Below are 18,101 nucleotides of genomic sequence, written 5' to 3' on the forward strand. Positions count from 1 at the left end.
TAATTCTGATTTATACTTTCAGCAACTTTCCTGGACTTGCCCATTATAAAGAGCAGATAGTCCGAACCACAGTTGTGCCTCCTTGAAACAAGCCATTCTACTGTGCTAAGGTTTTAATATCACATCTCACAAATAACTGGGGCTAATGTTCTTCTCTAGTTGTCTAGGCAGGTGCTGGTGTTTCATCTCCATTTGAATGCTTGACCTCCAAACATGAGTGAGTGTGTGTGTGTGTGTGTGTGTGTGTGTGTGAGAGAGAGAGAGAGAGAGAGAGAGAGAGAGAGAGAGAGAGAGAGAGAGAGAGAGAGAGAGAGAGAGCGCGCGAGCGAGCGCGCAAGATAATGGGATTTAAAAAAGTAGTATTTTACAAAAGGTGTAGCTTTTATAAGAGTTCGGAAAAGGGAAGGATGTGGTTTTTTTCTCTCAGTATAGTGTAACAATCTATTTTGGAGAAAAAAAGAAAATATAAGGGTTATGAAGCATGGTTTTTATAACTAGTTTCAGTTTTATCTAATAACTTACTTTTTAAATCAGTGTTTATCAACAATCTTTTCATGTATGCAGTGCTTTCAAAAAGAAAGTTTTGAGTTTCCAGGGAAACGCATAACTTGGATATATGATCTAAAAAATCAAAACAAAAGCAAAAAAAATAAAAAGAGAAAAAAGAAAAAATGCAAACAAGAAAAGGATTTTCTATTATATTTTAGACAAACATATCATTTTGAAGTATTTAAAATACTGAATTCAGTTATTTTGTTTTGTTTTGAATCCCAGCTGTAATAGCTGAATGGTTTAACCTAACTGGCTTCCTAAGAAGTTTAAGATTTAGCTAAAAAAGCAGTTAACATTCTTGTCTCTATTTTGAAATCAAAAATAATTTTTTCTAAACTCCTTCCTAGGACCATTTATGTGTCCCTCTAAAAAGGAGAAAGAGCTCATTGAAATATTTGGGTATTTTAATTTTTTAATTTTTAAAAAATTTTTGTTTTGCTTTAAGTGAAAAATATTTTCTTTCTTTACTGCATGCATAGCACTTAATGAAATGGATTTTTAAAAAATCCACTGGTGATATCAGAATGTCCAAGGAGCGGGCTGTCACTAAAATTATGGTTTACTTTACTTCTGTTCCACCTCTTAATTGAAATATTTAGTTGTTAAACCAAAAGCCTCTGCAGTTAAGAACTTGCCTGAGTTTTAATTCAGCAGCTTGACGGTTTGACTGACGTGCATTATAGATAGCTCAATTATGTCTGTTTTTTATGCTAAGAAGGCAAACCACCACACACAGGTTAGCAAACGGGCCTCCACGTATAATTAGAATAAACTTCTTCTTATACTCAGGGCCTTTAGGTATGTTCATTAGCAGTGTGGAAATACAGTGAATGGAGGATGCCAGCAAGTTGTCAGAGCTTCTTGAAATCCTGAACAGAAAGGCTCATTGGTCAAATCCAACACTCGACTTATCATTATTAAATATTTCACTTGAAGGCCTAGCTTTCACCAGACTGTAGAATAATGTCTGCCTGAAAATCTCTCCATTCTTGTCCCACACTTTTTGCCAATCTGGGGAAACATTCTGCCCCGTTCTCCTCTCCCACCCAGCTACTGGGTCATCCATCCATACGGTCACAGATCAGTTGCAATGACCTTCAGAGCACCCATCCTGAGGAGGGAGGGCCCGCAGCGCAGCACTGCCTCTCCTCGTTCACAGGTGGGTTTCTGTCAGCAGGATCTGCTTCTGAAGTCACTGCCAACCTGCCTGGAAACTTCCACAGCGCCTCCTCTGCCTCCTGTGACAGGAATTAGCAGCCAAGATAGGGACACCTGATAGCGTTTCTACCAGGTCAGTCCTTACCTACACTGAGGCATTCCCATCTTAATTGTTTCTCCTTAAGACATTTCTGAACATATGCCAGGACAGGTAGAGTGAAAATCCTCCCTGTGCATGAATGGACTCGTTTTAACGCCTGGCGTGAGGTCGGATGTTTTCCCTTTACCCTTCCCCGCAGCCCTCTCCTATCTCCACATCAGTGTTTGCCAGTCACAGTCTTAACACGGACCATGGGGACGAGCAATTTGTGTACTGTCACTGCATGCCTTCTTTTCATTAGGGTGACTTACTTGGAGCAGTTGCTCTTTGGAGCCTGTCAGGTCCAAGAAATCAAATGCAGTGCGTGTTCCGAATAGAGGGGCATCCGTGGTGAATGTGCAGGTGGCTGTGGTCTGTTAGTTCAGAAAATTGTCGTGTGCTAGTTGAGCTTGTCATTAAAAGTCAACCAGCTGCCATAAAAGACCAGCCTTTGGCTGGGGGGGGGTTTAAGCATCTGTAACTGCTATAAACCTAGCCATCCAGTTAGGATAGAATGTGCTTCTTTCTGGTTAATAAAAAACCATCTAAGAAAATATATATGTATGTATGTGTGTATACAGTGGAATTCAAGGACCAAAGCAAAATTTGAACAGGAATCTATTAATTTAGAATTTTATAAGATATTTATTAATAAATGTTATTTTTAAACATTCCATTTGAACAATATTCTTCTGTAGGATCTACTTGTTTTTAAAGGATTAGTTCATAATAAACTACTCTAGTTGTGTGTATCTTCATTTTACAGGGTTTCTAATGGCTATTCTCCATCATTTGGTGGAAATGTTTGTTTAGACCTCTGTGCATAGAAATTTCAAGGATTTGTATTGCTCTGTGAGTTATTTTTTAATCTATGTTCGGAACAGTTTTAAATCATCTATTTCTTTTTTCATTTTTAAAGTAAGCTCTTTCCTTTAGGAAGCAGAGTTCAGCTAAAGGGAATTGGTAACTATAACTGGAACAGCTCTCTTGTAAAAGTGTAAAAACAGCTTCATCTCTGCTTCTCCCCACCGCACCCCAACTTCCCAGAATGCCTTGCACTATTCAGCTTCCTTAGTGCTCTTCTCGTCCCTTCCCAAACCGTGTGCAGTAGCTTTAAGCCATTCAAGTTCCATTATGCAGTGTATCTGAGAAGGGAAAGGAAATAACCCGTTTAAATTGGAATAAAATCGTGCCTATGCGAACAGTAGCAATTTAGAATCACTCCTCTGCTTTTAAAATAATTTATATTTTAAACTTGCACTTTAGCATTTGTAATCCCCGTCAGTTTCTCTCGTTCTCTTTCAGACCTCCTCCCTGCCCTTAAACTTGCCTTCACCCTCCCCTTCCCAACTACCCCACGCTTCCTCTAAGGCTCTGAGCTGCATCATTTAAAATACTTTACGGAATATTTGCACCAGGTACATTTGCGTGCGTTCACCAGTAGCATAGCCAAGACGCATTGCTCACATCAACCTAGATGAAGCCTGCTACGAGAATGCCAAGGAGAAGAGCCAGTATACTCTTTCTCCCTTTATTCACAGCATGTTTTTTAAAAATGTTATATTATGCAACAGATGTGAGGGAGCAGCTATGCTACACTTAAGAATTTTCTATCTTTTCCTCCAACCAAAGTGTGCTGAATGAGCCAGGAGACATTCTTTTGTGCATCACCATGCACATCAGACTGTTGTCCTCGCCATCGTCTCTCTGGGCTGCTGAAAAAAAAACGGTGACCCTAACTATTTCACTCCTAGGTCTCAAAAATACAATGTTGCCTTGTACCGCAATTAGGGACAGCACCTCTATTTTACAATTATAACCTAAGAAAGGACAAGAAGACGCTGAAGCAATAAACTTACAAGTAAGATCCAATACCAAAACAAAGAAAAAAAAAAAAAAAACCCAGCTCGTCATGTTGTGAAAATGAAAAAGTGTATGTCCATTCAAAATATTTTACTATTTCTTGTGGAGTTTTTCAGTGATGTAATGCTTATAGCCAAATTGCTTAAAGAGTGTTTATATATTTTTTTCCTTATAAATTGTCTATTTTTTAAAAAAGCTATTTAACCACAAGTTGAAGAGGGGGGGTAAGGCCAAACTGCCAGCATTTCTTAAAAGATTAATGTTCTTAAGTGGCGCTCTGATGCCTTTCCAAGCTTATCGTCAGAGGGGGCTCAATAATGATCAGCTGTTATACTTAGACCAACTTACAATATCTAGCTCATTAGAAGCCAGGATTTAGAAAGCTCTTCTTAAGCCATTGAAGATTTTCTTGCATTGTGTTTCATTTTATAGAACTTTATAGGATTTTTTTTTTTAACAGAATCATTTTAGCCTCAGGACTGAGAATGTGGAACCTGAATACATTAGCTTTAAATACATCATTAAAATCTTATGCACAATAAGCTCATTAGAGTTTAGTTTGCTCCTTTAGAATACCAAGGCTATAGACGCTACAGGACGTGATGAAAGGTATCAGCCATGCTGAAGTGGAGGGGGTTTCAGAGAAAGGACCCTTCCCCACCAGCCAGCCAATAGAACAGAAGAACTGCTCGCCCTCTTTCCTTCTGTGTTCTGCTAAATCACACCTGCCTCATAGAGAGAGGAGTTCTGCCTTTGAGGTTTGTCTTGGAGAAAAGATAAACTTGAAATGTCCTCCCTGGAGAGGACATGGGATTTGGGATCTTCCGAAAAGGCCCAGAAAAAATGGCTCAGTTCAAACACAGTGTTCTAGGACAATTGGAATATAAATATTGTCCAAAAGATAGAACTAAGAGAAAAAAGGTTAACATTGTGCAAAGTAAGTGTTAACTAAGGAAGTCCTCGGAAAAGGTGCTGTCACTTTAAGTTCTGGACTCCGTGGGGTTGGGGCGGGGGGGTGGGGGGGGGGGGGTGGGGGGGGGGTTATTTGTAATTGTAAACAGCAAAGCATTTGTGTTTGTTTGTCTGTTTGTAAAGCAACCACCTTCCTTATTGGAAGGAGAAGAAAACTGGGGGTACATACATGTAAATACTTGCAGCAGCATTTAATATGTTTAATTTTATGTTAAGCTTTTTGTTGCATCGTGAACACATTTATTGTTACCAACGGACAATGAGTTCATTAAGACTGTTCAACTAGGTCAGATTTTTACATCTCTTTCTAGCAAGAAGAGACAAGATTTTGTGCATTTGTACAAATGTTAATAATATCACTGCAACTCCAATATAATAAAGCACTCAAATGCAAATAATATATGTACCCTCTGTATGATGAAATTTGGGTTGGGGCCTAATGACATCTACTCTGCACAAGGTTTATTCATGCCTCATAAACCAAGGCTTAGGCTTTCAGGGTCACCATCATCTAGGGACAAAAGCAGGTGAGATTTTCTCCTTCCCAGACCATCACTACTCTCCCACTGCCTCTTCCATCCAACTTCCCAACTGAGGCCACGAGTCTAACACGTTCACAGTGGGTTGGCCACATGACTTTGGGATCAGCAGATTTTAACAGTCAAGAAATACAGCCAGTGTAAATTCATGTTTAAGTTGTGTCTGTGAACCAAGAATCACTTGCTGGCTAGTCTGACAGTCACATCCTGGTGTTCTTTGTTTGACCTCCAGAGAAGTCCGAAGGACAGGCTTATTAGCCCAGTATTCATGCACTCGTATAAACATGAACCCTCGCCTTCCTCTTCTTCCTGCCTTCCTTCCTCTTCCTTATTCTTTTATTATTTTTTCTAGTCGTGCTCCTCTTTTTCTTACACTCAATCTGATCCATCAGCATGGCCAGAACCCAACCATCCTTTATCACCAATTTTTACTGTTGCAGTTCTGTCCAAGCTACCAGCATCTCTTATCTGGATTAGTGCAGTGCTCTTCTAACTGGCAGCCACAGGGAGTGTTTGAAAATGGAAGTCAGACTGTAGTCCTCTACTACTTAAAACCCTGCAAGGACTTCTCCACTCATTCAGAGCAAAAGCCAAATACCTTACTATCAGGTTCTATAAAGATCCCACCTGCCCTCACCCTGTTCATTCTGAGTTCATCTCTTACCATTTTCCTTCCCCGCTCACACCTCTCCAGCTCCATTAGTATCTTTGAGGTTCCTCAAACATCCTCTCAGTATCCACCGGAGAACCTTTTCACACACTGTTCATTCCCTCTATCCAAGATAGTCTTCCCCCAGGTGTCAGCCTAGCTCCCTTTCTCATCTGTCTCCCTCTCAGTAAAGCCTTTCTATCCTACATAAAATTATATCACTCTCACTCTTGCTTCTCATCTGCCTTGCCCAGACTATACTTTCTATAGAATTTACCTCCATCTAACATAATTTAGGTTTTTTTTTTATTGTCAGTCTCCCCCAAGTAGAATGTAAGCTCCACAAGAGAAAGGGCGTTTTCAACTTTCTTCACCCTTGCAACCCAAGATCTAGAACAGTGGATACACAATGGGCACACAGTAAACATCTGCAAGACGGGGATCTGTTATTTCCTTTCTGCCTTCTCCTTTGTTATCAGAATGCTCCAACCCATCCACCTGGTTCTGTGGCCACAGCAGTCCGATTTTAAAACCAAGTACCAGGGCATGTCATCTGACACCTCGCCTGACCTTGGGACAGGATATTTGAAATTGGGACAGAAACAACAATTTGGGGTATGGGGCGATGATTGCTGTTCTAATGGCAATCCCATCTGTTACATTTGCATTAGGACCACTCAGTACACACATGGTTCCCAAGAGAGGCTTCGTAATACCCATCCCACACTCATTTGCAATTTTAAAGCCATTAATATTGGTTAAAAAAATTGTTATGATCCCACATTTATACTTTGAGGATAGACGACTCTAATCTCTACCCTTCCTTTCATCCCCGTGTGTCCCTGGGGCTTCATAATGTCCTTTTATCTCACATTTGCTATTGTGGTTGATTATTCGTTGGTTACTGGATCACATTTTAATTTTGCATTCCATATTTTCTTATCCAAGAAAAATAGTTTTTTAGCAAGACAACCTTGTGGTTTGGGACCTAAGTATCTTCATTATGAGATCATAAAATTCTGGAGCACAATGGGCCCCCTTTTTAAAGTAATTGAAAGCAAGACGTTTTGTGAGACCTGTTCCCATGGCAGTAACATCAACTTTAGCAGAACAAGCATGAAAATTTCAGCTCCAAAAGAGAAAAAATACTGATTTTAAAAATATAAAGACAGAGTCTGGGTTTAGATTTGCCCACTTCAGAAGCTACTTCCTTTTAGCAACTGTAGATGATTTTTCAAAATGGCTGAAAGGATGGATAAATGATAACATCTGAAAAATAGTCTTTTAGCTGGTAAACCTAGCAAAACTATTATTGTTATCATTGTTATTGTTGTTATGGAAAATGGTTATATTTATACCTGAGACTAACACAATATTGTAAGTCAACTATACCCCAATAAAAATTAAAAAAAAAGAAAATGGTTATATTTAAACCTGAAAATTAAGTCATAAAACTTTTAGTAACCACTAAGTTTCATCTTATATGTTGTCAGATACTGTGTCTCTGCTCACATCGTATTTCCTTATATCAGCTGGAGGCTGAACTGCAGCAATTGTCAGTAATCTTCCATAAATTTCTTGAGACCAGTATTACTACAACATAGATGCAATGGGCTATAAAAAGTTCTCCCATAAGTCACTTGCACTTTCTCAGAAAGAGATCTGCCTACATGTTCCCTTAAATGAATAAAAAAAGGAAGATCCTACATTCACAATACATTCTAATTCCTCAATACTCTTACAGCAAGAAAATTGTTCTGAGTAAATATGATTGCTTGTATTGCATTTACACAGGATGAGTCCTTGATCTACTAATATTATATTCGAGTTACCTTAAATGGAGCACCCTCTATTTAAATTAGCTCACTGACTTTGACCTTCATCAGCTCATCCCTTAGTCAGAGGGGATTTGCTTAAAGAAAGAAAAACCCTGTCAAGTATGCTTGAGTGAAGGTGAATTTCTTAGGATGTATGAGGTCGGTCATGGAGCCCAACTAGGTATGGTGGCAACTATGACAATGACTCTGGAAAGTCATTAAATAGCTAATCTCTCTGGTTTGTCTTGGCCTCTGATGCCAGATGTTTTCTCATCTTGCTCCATGTCTGCTTCTCTTTCTTTCTCTCTCTCTCTTTCTCTCTCTCTCTTTCTCTGCAAACTGGTTTGTATACTCACTTAATTGCTTCTCTGTGGGACCATCATTTCTGCTCCAAAGTAACAGCCTCAGCCTCCAGCATATCTATGGTCTTTTAGTTCTAACACCCAACACCAGCTCAGTTTCTGTCTTTCTGTTCCAATTTCTCAGGAGAAAGAATCCGACTGACCATATGGGGTCAGGTTTTTATCCCTGGTACAATCAACTATGTCTAGGGAAGCAGGGTTACATGGAATTATAGCTCCTACTTCTGGGGGCAGAGCAGGATTTCCAAAAAGGGAGTGAGGAGAAAATGACTGCTAAGAGAAATAGTTGTTATTTCTAAAACCACTTCATAGAAACAAAACATACCAAGGGAAAAAAGTGCAGTGAGGAGACAGCATAAAGCTGGGCATAGAGCAGATGTTAACAAACGTTTGTTGAATGAATGAATGGTTAATAAATTCTTATGTTACTGGAAGCTTGGAACTGAAACAAATTGAATATTCATTAAACATTAAAAACTAATTTTACAAAGCAAAGAAATTTTCTGGATATTACGGCTCAGCTTGTAAGGCCATAATATCTAAAATATAAAAATTAACCATCAACAGGAGTGAGAAAGATTTTGCTTGTCATGTTTTATAACTTCCTACTCTCTTGCTTTAAACTGACTGATTACACTTAACAGTTTCCAAGAAAGATCATTGCTATATTTTTCTCATATTCTCCATAAGTGATTCCAGTGTGTTTGTAAGTATGTTGGCATAATGTCTCCAGGGATGAGGTTAGGAAACACTCTTGTCCCCAAACTCCCTCCAGGTACTATAGTAACTTTCTAAAGAAGGCTTTGTGACAAGGAAATAGGGCAGCTCTTAGCAACAAGCCTCCAAGAAAGCAATGAGAACTGCTACCAAGAAGGCTAGAATAAGTGAACATAACAGCCTAGAGTAAGAATGAATAGTTCATTTTCATGCTAAATTGTCTATTGATTTCCTACATGACCTTAAACCAACACAGCTGTCTTCTCCTTACTTGTATCCTTTGACAGTATAAATGTACACAGAGTGAAGTGGGAATTATTTCTGTGGTGGCTACATAAGGAACTCTGCCCAATACTGCACCATACCCTTCTCTGGAAATTTCTCTTCCCCTTACTCCATCCACCCGGCTCTGGCAGGAGATTGATGGCCCAGCCCTCTGGCCATAGCTTCTCAGTCTAATACTCTGCCCCTGGCTCCCAATGAACAATGAGCCCCAGTAACTGGATATAGGGGCAGGGGACCTAGAGAGTCAGCCTGTCTCTCTCTGGTAGCTGAATCTAAAAGATGTAAACTTGGGAGCTACCAGGAGCTAAGTTCCCACCCAGTAAGGGAACTAGTCTGTAGCAAGAGAGAGAAATAAAGCCAAAACAGCAGAAACAGAAGAAGCAGAAAGAGAATTCTGGTAATGGTCACTTCCTGTTGACGTAGTCCTTAACGGCTCACTCCAACCATGTCCCTCCCCATCGCATGGTTTTACCATAAAATAGCCCAAGGTCCTTTGGATAAATCTCTCCTTTCACTTAAACTAGGTGAGTTTCTTGGAGGCAAGAGAGGTCTAGTAAATGCTCTCTCCCCAACGCTGCCATGGGAAACCACTGGAAGGGCTTCTCCAGCCCTTTAAGACTGCCGCACCAACACAGGAAAGGAAATGCAACGTTCCCAGCCGTTGCAAAGCAGACGCAGCTTATTCTCACTCCACACACCAGGGCACTGCCACACTTGAACACGTGTTTGAAGTGGCTCCCTACACCTACATGCCGCAGGTACCGAAGGATATCCACACCATCTATTTCACAGATGACATGTCAAGTTTAAGTTCTTCTTCTTAAGGAATGTTTGCAAAACTAGCATTACACTTGCCGAGAATGGAATTGTTTTCAATATTTTGTTGAATGGATAAAAACCGCTAATGTCCTTCATTCTCTATGGGTAAAATAAAATGCACAGTAAAATAAACACGTAAGTCATATTTTTCACTACAAGTAACAGACAACTCAACTTCCAGTGGCTTAAACAAATAGGGATTTCTTTTTCTGACATAATAGGAAATCTGAAGATTGAGCTCTTGGCATTAATCTGGAAACTGAATGAGGTCAGCACCAGTAGCTCTGCAGTACTCCTGACCTCTCTCTGATACCTCTCTCACTTCTTAGTCACAAGATGGCTGCTGAAGCTCTAGAGCACATCCCCAGTCCAGGGAGAAAGGATTGGGGGAGGGTCAGTACCAGACCCATTCGTTTTTCTTCTCTTTTATTTGGAAAACAAAACCTGTCCCTGAACCACTCCTATCCCTGGTCAACCCAGTTGTGTATCATGGACCAGAACTAGGTCATTTAGCCTCTCTTAGCTTTCAAAGAGGCTGCAACAGTGGGGAACCAGATCGTCATGCTTGCTTGGACCCAAGCTTCCCAACTAGTGCACTGTGTCAAATAAGGCCCGTGGGTTGCAGTTAAGCCACATAAAGCTGTTCCCCTCATTTCCTGGTATAGCAGAAGCCTTCTGGCTGGTTGTCTTTGGCTATTAGCATGGTCTTCCAGAACTCCTTGCAGGGTGGTGTCCAACGACACGCTCTGTTGTACCTGCAGGCGGCGAGCACAGGGACCAGGTGAGCATGACTGCGAAGGTGCTGCCCCCGGGCGTGTGCTGGAGGAGCCAGCTGCAGAGTCTGCAATGGTGCACAGGGACAAGAGGCCTGTGGGCTGCTGGAGGAGTTTCTAAGGGACAAGCGGTTTCTAAGAGACACCTATAGCAGGCATCTAAGGAGGAGTTTGCATAGCCCAAGGTGTGGTCATTAGGGGTTGGGGATCGATCAGGGAGGTCAAATAGGGGCTTCTGGTGGGCCCCACTCTGGTTGGCTACCCCCAATCTCAGCCTTTACCTCTATCAGGAACTTCTGTCCCTGGGCAATTGATGTACCATTTTAGTAACATCCAACCTAGCAGCAGGGCCGACTACACATTCTGAAGATTAGAACTTCATCATGATCTTTAGATACTTGATATGAAAAGTTTTACTGAATTTGAAATACATTCACATCATCACATAAAATTTTAATACTTGTCAAAGAAACATTAGACTTGAAAAAAAACCTTTTCAACTATTATAATTTTGAATGGTTGTAAACATGTTTCTGATTATTTGTTTTAGTCACCAATTTTGTGTGAGCAAAAATTGTGATGGCGATCAAGAACTTGAAGAGAAAAATTTGGAAGAGAAATGACAGAATGTTTAATTAACCATTTCAAGCCTAAAATCTGATTTTTAAATGTTAGGTTTGTGGAAACACGATTGAGTTTCTTATTTTAAAATATTAGGAAATATCTTATTTGGAAATATCATCCAAATTTAACAATTTGTCTCTTTCTAAATATTTGTATTTCCTTTTTCTTACCATAATTATATAATAGGGAAATAATATAATAGATTTGTTTTTCTCCAAGCCCCATATTGATGCCTACAAATTCCCTCCAGGTTAGCACAGCCTATTGTGAATATTTAATCATTTTCTATGTGTCGAGTCATGAAAAAATGTTTGGAAGCACCAGGTGAGATCATCTACCATCCATCCCCAGAGGTGGGCACGCCACCATCCCAAACACACTGAGGTCCTTTTCGCAAAGAAGACTGGGTGAAAGAATGGCAGCTGGGCAGCCTGACAGCATCTGCCACGATGGGTTATAAGTTTCCATTATATTGAATTCAGAGCACTGAGTAGCTGTGTATGCTCATTTCCTTAGCTCTCATTTAAAGGTAAGCTAAGACTTGGCCCCTTGTACAAAGCAATTAAATGAAGTCCATCTGTGCATAGCTCTTTCCTCCAGGTATGTCCCGGAGTATGGTCCAATTACCTTAATAGCAACATTACAAAATAACTCCATTTTGAATAGACTATTTTGCCAGCCATAAGCCAAGCTTTCTGACTGAACTGGGATGGCTACACTGTTTCTTATTCCTTTGCCATCTTCCAGCCTCTGAGAACAAAGAGTTTCAAGAGAACAATGTCTTCTGCAAAGCCATTTTGTCTGCATCTCATGGGGGGTGCTGAGTCTGCCTTGATCACCTTAAATCTTGTATCCATGGCTCTCCCTTACCCTCACTTTTCTACCTTTTTCTACTTTTCAAATGAATCTTATTCAGAACGCAAAACCCATGAGTCAGTACAATGGACTTGAAGTCAGCATTTCCAGGCCTGAATGCTGGCTCTGTCGTTGACACAGTTTTTCTCCTGGGTTATAACCTAACTGAGAATGTAGACTGGTATCTCATCAGTACTTCAAACAAATAAGGTGCTCAATAAAAATGTACTAAACCGTCCTGATGTCTGGATACACATCAGGCATTGAAAAGGATTGAAACTGTGCAAATGAAGAAAGCTGGCGTGTCATGTGAAAAGAATTATCAGATATCATCCATTTTTTAGGCTGAGGGCTACTGGTGATTCAAAGACAGCCATGGGGTTCACCACCTGCTTTGTCCTGTTTCACTTTTGTGGTCCAGATTCAAGGGGAAGTTTCAGAAAACTAGAGTTGACTTCAAAACCCAGAATAATAAGATTCATTTGAAAAATGAAGTCCGACTAACAATTTAGCACAATAAAATGGTGCAGGTCTTAGAGAGAGAGAGTTGTAAAATAGCAAAGGGGAGCATTTGCTAAGCCATCTCAAGATACAAAGTAGGCAGTGTCAGCATCACTTAAACAAAGGGAGAGAAAGATAACTCTGCTGGCTTAATATGTGGCAGCAGTTATGCAAGCCAACTAAACATTTGATGGCAGGGCTGTAAGACAAGAGGATAAATCAGAAGAAAGTAATGGGATACTTTAAGGCTTCACCTGAAATGAAGGGATGCACCGCATGACTGCACTGATGCATCCTGTGATCAGGGACCAGCCACACTGGAATCACCTGGGAGCTGGTTAGAAATGCAGAATGTCAGCCCTCACCCCCAGACCTAATGAACCAGAATCTTCATTTTGATAAGAACCTCAGGTCTTTGACGAGCAGTTAGAGTTTGAAAAGCATTCCTTTAGGTAGACCTATTCCACCTGGTGGCCTTGATTTGGAGACCTTGATCATGAAAGAAAGTAACAGGAAAGGAACCAAAGGGTCTCAGAAGACCACATATACTCACTGGTGCTGATACAGGTTTCGTTCACTGGTAAACACACAGCCTCCTCTGCTTATTTCCAATTCAGCTTTTTCTGTTCCTTTTCTGCCCTCCACTCCAACACTTGCCTCAGACTTTCCTTTCATAAAATAACACCATTTAGTTCTAACTTAGGCCTCCAATCTGCATCAAGGGGAAATATTATCAATATTGATTGCTGACTTTAAATTTTTTGTAAAGCAGAAACTCATTCTGCTGATAAACCAAGCTCACAAGAAGTTCAGCAGTCGATTAGCACTGTTCTTGGGAATAGAATCCAACATTTAAGGTTATAGCACTCTACCACTTTCTTTTTTACTTTTAAAATATTTATTTATTTATAATTGAAGGGACTTCCCTGGTGGCCCAGTGGTAAAGAATCTGCCTTACAATGCAGGGGACACAGGTTCGATCCCTGGTCAGGGAACTAAGATCCCACATGCTGTGGGGCAACTAAGCCCGCGCACCACAACTACTGAGCTGGCGTGCCTCAACCGGAGAGGCTGCGCACCGCAACTACCGAGCCCATGCGCCCTGGAAACTGCGCGCCACAACTAGAGAGAGAAAACCCACACGCCACAACTAGAGAGAAGCCCGCGTGCCACAACAAAAGATCCCGCATGCCTCAATGAAGATCCTGCGTGCGGCAACTAAGACCCAATGCAGACGAAATAAACAAATCAAATAAACAAATAAACGATAAACATAATTGAAATACGTTTGACTTATAACATTGTATAAATTTAAGGTATACACCATGTTGATTTGGAACGATTATATATGATAATATGATTGCCACTGTATGGTTGTTAGCTCTGCTGTCAAATCACATTTCTTTTTTGTGGTGGGAATAATTAAGATCTAGTCTCTTAGCAAGTTGGATGATTATGCTACAGTATTGTTGTCTCTAATCACTATACTGTGCATTAGATCTGCGGGATTTTTTTAATCTACTAGTTGTAAGTTTGTACCCTTAAACCACGTCTCTCCTTTTCTCCACCACCCCAGTCCATGGTAACCATCATTTTACTCTCTGTCTTTACGAGTCTGATTTATTTATATTTCACCTATAAGTGACATCATATGGAATTTGCCTTTCTCTGCTTGATTACCTCACTGAGCATAATGCCCTCAAGGTCTATCCATGTTGCCACAAATACTCTACCACAGGGCTTCCCTGGTGGCGCAGTGGTTGAGAGTCCGCCTGCCGATGCAGGGGACACAGGTTTGTGCCCCGGTCCGGGAGGATCCCACATGCCGCGGAGCGGCTGGGCCCGTGAGCCATGGCCGCTGAGCCTGCGCGTCCGGAGCCTGTGCTCCGCAACGGGAGAGGTCACAACAGTGAGGCCCGCGTACCACACACACACACACAAAAAGAACTCTACCACTTACACTACACAAATAAACTTGTAAAAAATCTACTTTCTAGTAGAGATCAGATAGTTTTCTGATTAATAGGAAATCGGGACAGATTTCATTATTTTGAATTAATCAGTTATCATGACGGAAAAGCCTCCATTGAGTTCATCACATCGTTCAGAGCCACTAAGAGATCTTAGAAAACACCAAATTCAGTTGTTCTCAAAGTGTGGTCCTGGCACCAGCCCAGAAACATCACCTGGGAACCTGTAAGAAACAAAAAGTCTCAGACCCCACCTTAGACTGCTTAAACCAGAAACTCTGGGAGCGAGGTCCAGTAATCTGTGTCTTTAAAAGCCCTCCAGGTGATTCTGACGCCCACTCAAATTTTTAAATTACCGGTATAATTTAAGAACAGATAAATCCGTCAGAAAGAAAGATCAGGCCAAAGGAACCAAGGAGTTTTCATAGAAAAAAACTAAAGCATACTCACAGCAAGTATTTCCAACTAGGATCCTGACTCTCATCCTCAGAGCCAGCTTAGTCAAAGGCAAAACATGTGGGATTGCATTGTTTAAAGAGTCAAGTAGAAATACCTGTTTCCTCAGGTGATTTTAATTGGTAGCAAACATTCAAATACTCATTTATATGAGGGTGTTTTTCAAAGAAGACACTGTTCCGTAATCAGCTAGCAGCCTAGAAACGATCGAAAGGGATCCTGGCAATTTCGCTGGTGGTGTTGCTTCTCTGCTTTTAAGGTTTATAAAAAGTCTGCTCCCGGGTCACATCATTTTACTCTTGTTAACTTACACTTTCAGATTACAAAACACTTAATAATCAGAGTGGCTCTTCTGTATCCTATAGTGCATTCAGGCCTTTCGGCTAATGGATAAATTTCCACCCCCCCTTTCGAGTGTTCACTTATCATAAGAAGCATTTCAACTCCATTTTGGTATGCAAACAGCCAGATCCTGCAATTAGTCCGTGCTCAGTTCTCCCAAACCAGGGGCCGCTTAGACACAGGTCAGGACTACACGATTTTTACGTTCAGGAGTCGATTACACTGGCTAAGGGAGAGGCACTTAAGTAAAGTGCACTATGCTTTAGTAGCAAAACCAACATCTTAATACCTGCAGTCTTTTTATCAAGTTAATCAAATTTTAATATGAGAATGTGTATTAAAATTAGGTCACTTAGTACAGGCTAAGACCCTTCTTCCTCCCTCCTCGTCTGTTCTGCAGGCCACACAATGCCATGTTATGAAAACTGCCCTTTAAACCTGATAAAATATTTAAGACATGTGTCCTGATAGTGTTATGTAAGCAAATACCAAGAAAAGTCCAACCATTAGTGAACCTGATCAGGCCAGTCTCCAAGGACTGGGAAAACAACCCAGCGATGGCTGCAGGGCTGACCTGCACAGAGAGATTCCGAGGTGTAGATGCCTACAAGCTCAGAGACCAAACGCCCCAGACCCTTCTTGAAAAGCGATCCTCTACTTTATCTCTTGTTACTTTAGTTAGGTTCAAGCAGTGCCAAACCTCGGTAACTTTACTTAAGAAAGATTAAATATTTGTGCCTATAGCATTGAAATCATAGGAAAAAACAAAGAACGGGTGATCTTGAGTGATGGGCAAAGATGATATATTATATATATATATATGTGGTTTTTTTCTCAGCAAAAGAACTACAAGTCACACCAAATGAAATTTTAGGATTGGAGGATCAGATAATTTTATGAGACCTTTTTCCCACAATGAACTTTCTCCTTGAGCCAGCACCTGGATTCACAGATCGCTTTTAGAAGGACAACTCCCAAGTCTATAACACAGAAACCTAATTACTGTCATGATTTCTTGACCCCAATTCCCAGTGCCACTGGGGCTCCATAGCTGTCTTAGTCCATTGGATCCCAGTCCCCACTCAGTGCCTGCAGGCGCTCAATAACGATTTGCCTTGTGCATTAATAAATGGATACATGTATATGCAAAGTGGTTCCTTTTTCTCCTTCCCCATCCCAAGCCAGCCTGGTGTCCTAGAACCCCGGTACCTATTTTGTACACCTTCACCATCATCTGTAACCCTCAGTTCTAATTATTTGGCAAACCCTGGCTACTTTGCCTTCATAATAAAACCCAAATCTACCTCCTCTTCACCATGCCCTCGTCTTTCCTGTAGACTTCATTGTTTCTGAGCTGGGTCACTGCAATCCCCTGCTAACAGGCCTCCCTGCTTCCATTCATGTCCTTGCATTGCCCCAACTGCCAACCCACTTCCTTTTTAAGGCACAGATTGCCTCTCCTCCCTCCTTCTTCTCTCCTCTCTCCCTCCCTCCTGCATGCAGATACACGCGCACGCACACACACACTCACTCACACACACACTCCTGCCCCAACTTATACATCTTCGATGGCTCTTCACTGGGAAACAAGCCAAGTCCAGATTTAGTAACTAGATGCATCGATAGGATTCCACAGTATCACTTCAGACTACCCTCTCCTTCTATCTTCCCACATCCTCTGTATCTCCTCCCCACTCCACACTCTGCCCCCACCACCCCAGTGATGCCTTTCCCCACACAAGGCCTGAACCTTCTCCTGGATGACTGTTCCTCAGGAATCCTTCCACTGACCCCTCCAACCCGAGTGAGCCTGCCCAGCTCACTCATCCTCTGAGCCCCTGCCGCTACCCGTTCTTCCACAAAGCTTTTCCAAGATATTGCCAACTAAAATGCATCTATCCCTCTACCCTCCTCTCACAGTGCTTTAATCTTATTTTTATCACGGCACACTGTGCTTCATATCAATATTTATATGTGTTGTCTCTCCCACTAGACGATGGTATCTACTGGATCAGTGTTGTATTTTACTCATTTCTATAATCCCATATGGCTTGGCACTCAGTTTACTTAGCACTGAGAAAGAGCTCAGCAGAGCTTGAATATATGCCATGACTTCTATAACAGTGTCAGAGATATGCACATTCTCTGTCTCCTGCTTCCTCTCTCTCTCTCTTTCATACACACACACACGCGCACACACACACACACACATAATTAGCCCCAACCCAAAATAAAAATTTTACCTAAGGACTCTGATATCCACATACAAGAATATTTTGTCCAGTGATGTCCAGCCTAAGGCCTTCATTTTTCTCATGTGACCTCCTCAGGCAATTAGTGAAATCATCAGTCATATGAAGAACATGTAACTTGCAAGCCCCCTTAAAAGCACATGTAGATGGAAACACACAGCACAGCTCCCGGCCATTTCTCTGGTGATGGGCATTAACTCTGCGTTGGGAGAGCCATGCCAGGAGTCCAGCAGAGCTCTCTACTCCCACTCCACACTGATGTGCTCCTTCAGATCGTCCAATTGGGCTCCCTGGTTTGCATTCTACACTAATAGTGCTTTCATCCCTTTGATTCAGTGAGTCACTTTCTCCCAAATCAGCCATTTTCTGATTCTGACCCAATAGTTGCCTCAGGCTAACAATCTTTGCCAGATAAGCACGTGAATTGTTGTTGAAGCTGGGAAGAACCTCCTAAGT

General features: G+C 41.3%; 1 protein-coding gene across 1 annotated transcript in view; it reads right to left on the reverse strand.

Moving 5' to 3' along the window:
* Window positions 1–18,101, reverse strand: part of TRIL (TLR4 interactor with leucine rich repeats) — a 119,918-nt gene that overhangs the window by 11,149 nt on the left and 90,668 nt on the right. The window lies entirely within an intron of this gene.

The sequence above is a fragment of the Delphinus delphis genome, chromosome 9 (genome assembly GCF_949987515.2).
Source record: "Delphinus delphis chromosome 9, mDelDel1.2, whole genome shotgun sequence".
Taxonomy (NCBI): domain Eukaryota; kingdom Metazoa; phylum Chordata; class Mammalia; order Artiodactyla; family Delphinidae; genus Delphinus; species Delphinus delphis.